The 12,530-nt window shown below is 31.6% G+C and overlaps 1 pseudogene; it reads left to right on the top strand.

Moving 5' to 3' along the window:
- Positions 1 to 2,757: 2,757 nt before the first annotated feature.
- On the top strand, positions 2,758 to 5,301 carry LOC120146639 (annotated as a pseudogene).
- Positions 5,302 to 12,530: the final 7,229 nt, after the last annotated feature.

Raw genomic sequence — 12,530 nt, forward strand, 5'->3', positions numbered from 1 at the left:
TTTAATCTATCTGTACATACATAATATATTTAAATACCTTAGTTAAGGCGAAACTTTATAACCGATATAAACAAATAATGCCAAAATCTTATTGTAAATTATCTTTTAGAATAATTATCACAACTTGTTCACAAATGATTTGGTACGATGCAATCGGTTATGGATACAAAAACTGCCTACGTGCCTTCCATTGGAAACTCCCTTATCATATTTTGCCATTTGCCCTTTTTTCGGGAAGTTTTACCATGCAGTAGCCTTAATATACGGTTAAAAAATGTTATTGGTTTTGTTATTATTTTTTAACAAATTCAGTTTTAACAAATTCAGTAAAAAAATTACCTAAAACATTATTTTTTACCTAACATATAATATTTTTTAAATTTCGGTAAAGTACTCAATAATAACAAAATCAGTAGAAAAAATAACAAAACTAGTAGTGTTTTACCATATGTTAACAAAACCGGTAAAATATCCAATAATAACAAAATTGATAGAAATAATAATATTTTCGATAAATTTTATTAATTTTGTTAAAAAAATAATAATAAAACTAATAATATATTTTCTTAACTATATATTAAGGCGATCTCACTTAGGGATGGCAAAAAAACCCGAATCCGACGGGAAAAACCGAAAACCGAAAACCGAATTAAACGGGTCGGGTTCGGGGATGATAAACGGGGATGGGGACGGGGACGGGGAAAACCCATTTATTTTAAATGGGGACGGGGACGGGTTTGGTAATCCCCGCCCCGATTACCCGATTACCAGCCCCGATTACCCGCCCCGATACCCGACCCGATAAATATTAAAAAAAAATATTATATATATATATATATAATATTAATAAATTTTTAAATAAAAAAATATATATTTATATATTTAATTAATAATATATATATATATACCCGGCCCGATTCTCGGCCCAATACCCGACCCAATACCCGGCCCAATACCCGTTTAAATAACCGTTTATGCTAAACGGGGATACCTGTTTCCCCACGGTTTTCCCCGATTACCCGACGGGGATCCCCGTTTAAATCCCCGCGGTTTTTTAAATGGGGACGGGTACCGATTTTTTAAACGGGGACGGAGACGGGGGACCAATACCCAGCCCGAACCCGGCCCATTGCCATCCTAATCTCACTTAAGAATTTTTTTCCCCCTATTTTTGAACGAACTCAAGAGGGTCCAAAAGCTCCTGTAACTTTACGAAATAATGAAGAGAGAGTGTGTGGGACTGTGGGAGTGGAATGTTTTGTGCTTTGGGAGCTGTGTATTTCTTAATAATCCCTATGCAACAATATACATACACTAGTATTTGCATTTTAAGACTATAATTCTTCAATACTTTACATTAACAAATAACAAGACGATATCAAGTATTAACAATTAGATTTATCTATGTTTATTTAAGAAACAAAATTATGTAATTTATTAACTTGAAAAAAGAAAAGAAAAAAAGTAAAATGAAAGAAGATAAATGTCTATTTTCCTCTTAAATATGTATTTATTAAATGATTGAACATAAAATTTATTCATTTATTCATTTTAGATAAAATTCATATACATTTTTTTCATATTTTTAAGATGCAATCTTTCTATCACATCAATAAAAGACTCTTCTTACACGTCTTTACTGGTACGATAAAAAAATATTAATTTGAGAATTAATAGATTTTGAGGTTTTAATGAAAAATAATAACTTAAGGGTCACTTTTGCCCTTGTAGTAGACTAAATTTATCATTTTCGTCTCTATCATATTTTCGTATTAATTTAGCCCTAAAAGTTGTTTAATTACATCATTTTATACCTTATCCCAACTTAAAACCCTAAATTGATAACTCTAACCCCTAAACAATAATCCTATAACCTTTAAAGTCTAAACCCTAAACCTTAGTTTCTAACTTAAAACCCTCAATTTAATGTTTTAAGTAAGGGATAAAATATAATGATGCAATTGAGCAACTTCAAGGTAAATTGATACGAAAATACGATAGGGATAGAAATGATAAATTGAGCCTACTACAAGGGTATAAATGACCATTTTGCCAAATAATATTAATGAAGTATATTAGGTTAAAGAAAGTCTATAATTCCCCTGATCTTTATGATGCTCCTCGGTTTCGGCGGATAGAAATCGACTGCAAAAGCTTCCGTTCTTCCTCTCAGTATCATTAGAGCCACCAATTTGCTTCGGTAAAACTCCACATTTGCGCGTTGATATGCTCCATCATGTCATATTTCAAGGCTTTTCCTCATTTTACATTAAGTTTTGTTATTCATTACATGTTGTTATTGTAGATCAAATTATGTGATTTTTTTAATACTTAATATAAAAACTTTGCATAAAACAATTATATGTATAGTTTGTAAGTCTAATGAATTTCATGTGTCTAAAAAGAGCATGTTTCAGTTATGTTTTAATGAAAAAAGGTGGTAAGATAGTGTAGGCTTCAAGGTTGAAAATGAATATGCCTAGATTTTGTTTGTCTGCACTGAACCTTGAAGATAAAGATCTAGAGTTGCCTGTTCATCATTTTTTTACCATGTAAATTGTGCATAAAAGATAGACCCACCTAGCTTAGCAGTAGCATATTAATTTTTTTCAAAATTTAGATAGAAAAGAGAGAGAGAGAGAGAGCAAAGCTGAGTTGCCTTTGATACTGCTGCATCCTTCCTGCTTGTCAGCACATGCTTTCCACTTTGCACTACAAAATCGACTTTGGACCAAAATTTAACCTCGCCTACAAGAAAAGCATAGCCCACCATTTTATTCACTCATCTCCACAATCTACACTACTTCCTACTATAATTCTTATACCACAACTCTGTCTCATGATTTCGATCCTCTTTCCTTTTGTTCAAGCACCAGCATCCATGAAGCTTGAACTTCACAAACTTCCTTCATCTAGTTTTTGTTTCAACTGTCCTTTCACTTGACACTTTCGTGGAAATATAGGTTTCGGAGAGACAACATGAGAGCCGGGGGTTGCACCGTGCAACAAGCTCTAACCAACGAGGCTGCTAACGTGGTAAAGCAAGCTGTTACTCTTGCTAGGCGGCGTGGTCATGCCCAAGTCACTCCCCTCCATGTAGCTAACACCATGCTTCTGCTTCTACTGGTCTGCTCCGAACTGCTTGTATTCAATCCCACGCACATCCCCTCCAGTGTCGAGCCTTGGAGCTTTGTTTCAACGTCGCCCTCAATCGCCTCCCCGCTACGTCTTCGAGTCCTATGTTGGGAGCTCATTCCCATTACCCTTCCATCTCTAATGCCTTGGTTGCTGCCTTCAAGCGTGCTCAGGCTCAGCAAAGGCGTGGAACCATTGAAACCAGCAACAACCACTGTTAGCTGTTAAGATAGAGCTGGAGCAGCTTAATATCTATTCTAGACGATCCTAGCGTGAGTAGGTCATGAGAGAAGCCGGTTTCACTAGTACACAAGTCAAAAGCAACGTAGAGCAAGCTGTTTCCTTAGAAATCTGTTCTCAAAACGCTCCTTCGACAGTAAACAGTAATAAATATAAGGAAATAAGCAACGCTAATTTAGCCGTCTCTCAACCTCCTACTGCTTCTCAAGTTGCAAGTAACAAAACTGGGAAACCAAGAGGATCAGATCCGATAATTAGGGAGGAAGATGTCATGTTCGTGATGGAGAATCTGATGAACGAAAGAGAAGAAGTTTTGTGGTGGTAGAGAGTGTATTTCCAGCATAGAAGGTGTAGTTAGAGCTGTGGTTGACAAAGCTGATAAAGGAGATGTTCCTCAGTCTTTAAGAGATGCTAAGTTTGTAAACCTTCTTTCTCATCTTTTGGGCATAAATAGAATAGAGGTTGAGCAAAAAACTTGAGGAGTTAAAGAAGCATGTTGGGAATTATTTAGGTAAGGGGATTGTTTTGAATCTGGGTGATCTCAAATGGGCTATCGAGTATAGGGCAAGTCCAAGTGAGCAAAGTAGGGGATATTACTGTCCGGTGGAGCATATGATCATGGAGATTGGGAAATTATTGATATCTAACATTGGAGAGAGTGGGGTTTAAGCTCATGGGGTCTGCCACTTTCCAAAACTTACATGAGATGCAAATCTGGCCATCCATCACTGGAAACAGTTTGGGGTCTGCATCCTCTAACGATTCCTGCGGCAGCTTACGCTTCAGTCTCATCACTGATAGGTAAACTAATCATTCTTTCATCAAGGTTATCAAATATAAAATACATAATTATAGTGTTTTGTTCTCTGTCTCTCTCTTCTCTTCAGCGAGATACAAAATCAGACCACAAGCAAGAAAGTTGAGAACGGTTCAAGCTGGAGGATTTCGGCTGAACCAACACCATGACTGGCCTGTGGTTGAACCAAGGCAGGCACGGAAAGACCATTTTTGGATTTCTGAAACAGTTGAAAACACTGTTGAGCCACCGGTGCTTTGAGATTATATATCCCGGAACAGAATTACAAGGACCCAAACCACACTATCCTCGAGCCCTAACTCGGGTTCTTCCAGTGATGTGATGGAGATGGAATATGTTCACAAGTTCAAGGCTGAATGCTGAGAACTTGACCACCCTTTGCACTGCATTGGAAAAGAAGGTGCCATGGCAGAAGGATATAGTTCCAGAGATCGTAACCACTATATTAAAATGCAGGTCTGGGATGTTACGAAGAAGAGGGAAGTTGAGGGATGGTGAGTCTAAAGAAGAAACTTGGTTGTTTTTCCAAGGTGTCGATGTTCAAGCTAAAGAGAAGATAGCTAAAGAGTTGGCTAGGCTTGTTTTCGGATCACAAAACAACTTCGTCTCGATTGAATTAAGCAGTTTCTCATCTAAAGATCTGATTATACCGAAGATAGTCGAAGCAAAAGATCGAGAGACGAACAAAGCTGCAGTTACTTGAGAGATTTTGCTGAATCAGTTTCAAGTAACCACATCGAGTGTTCTTCATTGAAGATATTGGGCAATCAGATTACTGCTCTCAAATGGGTTTCCAAAGAGCAATCGAAAGAGGAAGAATAAGCAAAGCCAATGGAGAAGAAGCTAGGCTCAGAGATGCTATCGTCATTTTGAGCTGCGAAAGCTTCAGCTCAAGATCAAGAGCATGCTCTCCTCCTGCAAAGCTGAAATCGGATGGTACTTCCGAGGAAGAAAAAGTGGGTGCGTTGGAGGAGTCAACAAGTCCTTGCGTGTCATTGGATTTGAATGTGTCCATTGACGATGATAGTCTCCAAGAGCAAACAATCCAGGATATTGGGCTTCTTGAATCTGTGGACAGGAGGATCGTTTTCAAATTTCAGGAATTGTAATCCTTCTTTAAGTGCTTAACGTTTCTTTTTCTGGGAAAATTCTCTTTGTTCAAATTGTCTTTAGATTCTCAGACATACCCTTAGGACTGGATTAACAGAAAATCGAATTTTCCTGTTTCTATAAAATTATGTTCACTAATCATCTTCTACTCTATTATCCGAGACGGGTTCTAAACATAAATCAAAACAATTTAAAACAAAACATAATCGTTTGATCTTATGGGACGATGTATTAGATTCTTTGAAATGTTAGGAGTTCAAATTCTGATATTATGAATAGAGCAAACTAGATTTAAAATGTTACTATAATGAACCTCTATAATACATAATATAAATTAATCTATCTTAAATTAATACCTATAATTAAATTAAAGAAAATGGAGACGGGTTCTAAAACATAAATCAAAATTCAATTTAAAACAAAACATAATCGTTTGATCTTATGGGACGATGTATTAGATTCTTTGAATAATGTTAGGAGTTCAAATTCTGATATTATGAATAGAGCAAACTAGATTTAAAATGTTACCTATAATGAACCTCTATAATACATAATATAAATTAATCTATCATTAAATTAAATACCTATAATTAAATTAAAGAAAATGTTCAATTTAAAATAAAAATATATTTATTACTTGAATACAATTTAAAATATCAATAAATTATTTGATTTTTTAATAGTTTAACCTATATAATCCTTAAACTTCAATATAACAGCGGACGACTGAAGTTTAAAGTATTCGTGCATGTCCCATGGGTACGGATACTCAATTGAGCTAAATATCAACTAACAATTTTAGGCTATGAGCCTTGTTGAGTCAGAACATGAGTACGGATACTCAATTGACCTAAATATGATATGTTAGCTCCCTAAATGTCCAAAATACCCTTGAGAGTATATGAATTTGATAAGTCCCGATTGGACTAAGTGGTAAAGTTGATTTCAATGCAAAGTAAGAGTATACAGGTTTAGGGCCTTAATGTTGGCCATATTGACTTTTGTGGCTAGATATATATTGACTTTAGTGGCGCAAGTATAAATGCTTGTGTCGTTTTAGTGTCGATTGGTTATATGCATCATCGTATAGAATTCCATCCGTTCTTTAGAGTACAGTTACCGAAACTATTGTTAGAGAGCTCTGAAGTTTAAATTTTATTTAAATGTTTTATGAACATAATAAATTTTATTTAAAGAATTAAAATGGTCTGATTTTTTTTTAGTAATTATCGTTTCGGTACGGTAATGTAACATACTAATGTTATTTGAATTTAGTGTACAATATATAGTATAATAGTAATTATTTTTAAATATAGAGAATATATATTATATCCTAAATTAAGTAGTGTTGAGTATTTTCATCCTAAACTCGAAGTCGATATTGTTTTACAAAACTTGACTTGGTCTAAATCCAAATTAAAAAAAGAAAAAAAAAGTTATACAAAGAGCAGGGGCGCAATAGTGTTTCAATTATGCTCTTTCATTTTCTTTTTGTTTTGTCCTTTTTCAATAATTGTTTGGTCTTTTTGTCATTATAATTTCTTTTACATTAATCAATTTCTTTTTATCAATTGATGAATATCATCATATATATTTTTAGTTAGAATATTTTTATATTAGTTTTGGTCCAGTTCCAGTAGACCCAAAATGTAAAGGTCCTTTAATCATTTGTAAGTCCATTATGCAGTCCAAACATTAAAACGAGTCCAAAACTAAAAAAAAATCAAGTTTTAGAATCCTAAAATTATAAAATAATAATAATAAGTTGGATGAAATTCAGTGTCTACAATCTCTTTTGTGATTGACGGTTGTATGGTAAATTATTAATGACATCATATGGTATGAATACGTATATGATTGTTAATCAATCTGGAAGCTTGCGAGAATGGTATTTTATAATTTGGTAAAATATCGCAAATGCCCTAGTTGTTTTTGAATTGATTGCAAATTGGTCCTTGAGCGTCTGATTGATGGTTACGTACTTATTGAATCTTAAAGGTCTCTATGTTTAGCGACTTGAATTCAATATATTCCCTGTATCAGAATATTTAAATTGAATACCTTTTACCTATCAAGAGGCTTCAATAGTTGAAGAGAATATTGTTCTCCTTAGAAATCTTGGGTTCGAACGATTATATTTACAGCTTGTGTGTTGTCAATTATATTAAAATATCAAATTATATTCAATAAATTTGAGAAGAAAGAACATAAGAGTTTTTTTTATCACATATCTCAATTTGAAGATTATCAAACAACTTAATTAAAAGATCGTAGTAGAAAAATAGTTTACATTTGAATCATTTTTTTGAAAGTTTTTTGGGTGCTCGTAAAGAAAGTTAGTCCAACAAAGAGGACAATAAGGAAAAGATAAGCATTTTGGTATCCTCGTCGATCAAAGAAGATAATGAACGCCATAGAAATTAACGGTTGATTAATCTTATTTAGGAATGAATTGATATTTTATTTAAAGTTTTGAAAGTTAAATTAAAAATTAATTCCTTTTTAACATGACATATCAATAATATAATAAAAATTAATGATTCAATGATCAAAAACTTTAAACGAAATTTCTCTTCTGTCGTGTCTATACACATGTTAGTGGATATGTTATCAACAAATTGATAATTTAGACAGTACGATACATATATTATGAAAATAAATTTTGAAAGTTTCATGTAAATAAATTACCTCCACTAATATTGCACTCCAAAATTAATGAACAAGTCTTGTGTTTTTCTTTGAGTTAACGACAAGTCTTGATCAGATTGTATAACATAGAATAGCGGAAAAGAAGTTATAATGATCATATACTAAACATTTTGAAAAGTAGTATGTATGTATATAAATTATGGTATTGAATATTAGTATATTCCTCATGAATATAATAGAAGTGGGGGGAAGTTATATTACACGTATATTATTGGCCGAAGAGGTTAAGGGTATAATCCGAAACGTATGGGTTGTGCAGAGGAGAAACAACTTTTATGTGGTTTAGGGTTTTAGAATTGGAATGAAAGAATTCTTCAAGCGCCTTCAGTAGTAAAAGATAATATTATTTTTCTTAGAAATCATAAGTCCAAATAGTTACGTCTGCAGTGTATATGCGTTGTCAATTGGTTAAAAAATATCTAAATATATATTTTCTTATAATCATCACATAAAAATTAAAATAAAAAAAATCGTCACTTAAAAATTAAATGAGAAAAAAACAAAGAGAACAAAATTTCCTTTTATGCTTAATTTCAATTCGTTTTGTTTTCTAAAAGTATTAACTTTATTTTTTCAAACCCCAAAATTATATCTTTCTGCGGGGAAAAGCATTAGAAAGCTGTGGTATTACAAAATTCAAAGTAATTACAATTTACTATTCTTAAAAGTGAAAGTGAAAGCCAAAAAAAAGTGAAGATAAATACAAAACAAACTATTTTCATAAAAGAGATAGTAAATTAAGATGAGAAAAATTAGAGAAAATAAAACTATTTTTGAACTATAAAAGATTGTCTCAAAAGTAAAACTTTTTTTGCTTTTTATAACTCAAAATCTCATGAAAAATGTAAAATCTTAATATTAAAATCAATATTTGCTCCTTAATTAAAAACTATAAAGCGAAGGAAAGACTAATAATAATTAGAAATGGTATACATACATATATTTAGATAAGCATCTCTCTCTTTAAACCTTAAAGGTGTTTCTACTTTAGAATCACACAAAGATTATTATGTCATGACAACTTTAAATTAAAAATCCTTAAGCATAAGTAGGGAAATTGTCGTTTTTTGCTTTTTAAAAAGATTAGGGTTTTAGAAATGAAAGCATATTTAGATTCCACATCCCTCTTTCTAATTTTTAACTAGTCCATCTTAATGGTGATATTATGATCTAATCCATCAACCTTTTTCTTTTTCTTTGTCTCAAGATAGAAGCCTCCATTTATGACTGCCTTTCTCTTAATTCTTCTTCTCCCTTTTTCTTTTCTATTTCAACTTTTCAACTTTTCTTGTCAACAACTAAAATTGCTTTGCTTAATGAGGTGGCAACATTCTGTAAGTTTTTTTTTTTTAATTTAAGTATCGATATTCAATATATTGATTGAATAATTCGAATTGAATATTGTAGAGATTCATTATAGAATGACTGTCTCATCAATTTATTCCATTCACAATTAATATATCATACGTTATGATTCACAATATAAAAATCTTTGTTTAGTGAAGTTTTGGTATGTCAAAATATGTGGGTAAATCATATACCGTTGTAGTTTAGTTTTAAAGTAAAGTACATAAATGATCTTCCGATTAAAGGATATTATTTTAAGTTCCTAGAGTATTAAAATTTATAAAATAGTCATCGGCTCTAGAACGTTGTTTTATTGAGTCCATCAACTATTAAAAGTTACAAAACGGTCACTTGGCTATTTATATGTTTCGAACTCATCCTTTTTCATTAAAAAATGGTGGTTGCTTGAGTTGCACGTTAATATGTTGAATAAGATATGATAATATCATATTTTTAATGATGTCTACTCGATCCACCATTGCTTCTAAGCACTGGTTTGATGATATAATGTAAATAGAGAGTTAACCCACAAAATACAGCTCAAATGGTTCTAAGAACAGATTTTATCATATCACATTCAATATGTTAATGTCTAGCTCATATATATGTCATTTTTAATAGAAAATGACGAGTTTGAAATATATGAATAGTCAGATAATCATTTTGTAACTTTTAATAACATAAGGATTCAACAAAATAGCGTCCTACAATAGAATGATAATTTTACAAATTTTAATAGTCAAATGACTCAACAAAAAATATCATATATTCGGGATCATTTGCGTATGTACTTTTAATTTTATGATGATTTGAATGATATTTTCTTGGGTACAATCCAGATTATCTGAATGATATCTTTTGTAGGAAAGAGTGTGGTATCTTAATAATTGAGATGCAAACATTATAGAATCTATTCTCCCCTCAAAAGTAGGAAAAAAAAGCTATTTACCAACAAAAAAAATAAAAGAAGAAGAAGAAGGAAGATAAAGGTGAGAGTGATATAAGAAAAAATAATGTAGAAAATGTTTATTGTAAAACATAAAAAGATTATTAAACCGGGAGAAAGGGGTGTCCCTTTAAAAGCAAAAGCTAATCACTTTTTTCTTTCTTTATATATTTATTTTCAACACTTTCCCTCTGGTTGTAATTGAAAACTTGCTTGCAGAGGTAAACTTTGATCTCTCTATTCCTGATTTTTTCTACTTTCATTTTATTTTATCTTTTTCCTTCTGTGAGAGGCGTCGCTATTACATTAATGGCAAAAAACAGAGGGTGAGCCCATCTTAGCTCACTCAACAATGAGGAAAAGTTAACCGGTAAAGAATGGATTTTGGATTTTTTTAAAGAATATATAAACTATGAAAAAACAAAATTTGTTTTATGGTGTCCCAAAGTAGCTCCCATAATTAGGATTTGTCTTAATAAAAAAATTTATCTAAATTATACCTCGAAAAATGTTTTAGTTCTTAAAATATTTTTGGCTAAAAATAAGTTCTAATGTTTTCATCGGAGCACTTTTAGGTGCCTAGACTGTAACGGTCATTGAATTTGATCGTTAAGTGACACGTGTCATGTTCTGATAATTTTAAGAATTTATTTAAAAATTAAAAAAAATTATTTTAAAAAAATCAAACATCATGTGTCTGCCCCCTCCCCTCTCCCCCTTCTCCCTTCCCCCTTGCCCTTTCCCCTTTTCATAGGCCTTTCATCAACCCCAATCAAATCCCATTTGCCTTTCGTCGTAAACTGTCACTGTTTCTCGTGGAGAAGTGTTCAAAGGTTCATTGACTTTTAAGCTACAGTCGTTGTTTTTCATCGATCCCGATGTTCATAAGCCATACTACCACCACCATTCGAACCACCGTACAATTTTGATCAAAACCCAAGTGTTCGGTGATGATGGTGGCCGGAGATAACCGATGACAGTTGGTAATAGGGTTGAAATGAGATATTTTAGCTTTTTAGAAGTTTTTATAATCATTAAAAAATTGGGTTTTTTTATACTATTTTAAATTTTTTTAAAATAATTTTTTTATTTTTAAAAATTAATAAATATAACGATATACACCTAAAAATGTAACTGAGAAAATATTATACATCAATTTTTAGCAAAAAAATTCTTTAGATATCAAATTGTTTTTTAGGTAAAACTTAAACACTTTTTTGTATTAAGCCTTAAATTGTATGCACTTTGTTTGTGGCAAATCTATACGAGAGATTACATTGAGAAGGATTTGGCGTATAAAGTCCTTGCAAAAGTGATGGAGAGAAGGCTTCAATTGGTGATTGATAAATTAGTTATATACATTCTGTATATTATTTGAATTCAAATTTTCTAACAAAAAATATTATTTGATTTTATTACTAAATTTATTTGATGGTTCTCCTAATTTAATAATGGTCTCTTATTTTAAAATTAGATTTTGAAAAAACTTCTAATTTATTAACTGAGATTTTCTTGTTGAGAGTGGATATGTGACGCCAATTTTTTTCCTAGAGAAACTTGAATGGCATCTCAATTATGGTTAAGCAACAATGAATCAAATCATATTAAAAAAAACTAATAAATTACAAAAAAAAATTCCAATGTTCAATAATTTGTAATTTAGTAACGTTTAAATATGTCTTGAATTTGAGGCCTTGTATACGTAGAAAATTTCTGTTGGAATATTCATCCACTAAAACTATGTGTGCGACACGGATCAGTTCGGATTAATCAAGATAAAACCCTAAAAAGCCGAGAAGACAACAAAGAAATAAATCCTTAAACTTTGAGTGTTTAAGATTAAAAAAATCATTCTTGCCGATTCTAAAAAGCTCATTAGCAAAATCATACTTTATAGATCATAAAGATATCGTGTTAAAATCGAGTAAAATATCACCAAAATAACAGAAGGTAATTCAAGGCTTATATTTTTATATGTAAATGTTTTCATTTTGGTTCAAAGCCTTCCTAAAATTAATTTTTTACATGATACAATCCAAGGTTTGTATTGCTGAAATTAAAATTTGAACAGAATATTATCTTAAGAACTTGCCTAGCTTTTGGCTTTCATATTAATTTCGAATAATATAAAGAGTAGAAGTGGAACTATATTTGAGTGAGAGAATAGGAATGTAATCAAATTTTTATATTGTATGCACTTGTTATTTCAATTTTTACGAGGGACCA

This window comes from Hibiscus syriacus, unplaced genomic scaffold, assembly GCF_006381635.1.
Source record: "Hibiscus syriacus cultivar Baekdansim isolate YM2019G1 unplaced genomic scaffold, ASM638163v2 tig00110930_pilon, whole genome shotgun sequence".
In the NCBI taxonomy this organism is placed as follows: domain Eukaryota; kingdom Viridiplantae; phylum Streptophyta; class Magnoliopsida; order Malvales; family Malvaceae; genus Hibiscus; species Hibiscus syriacus.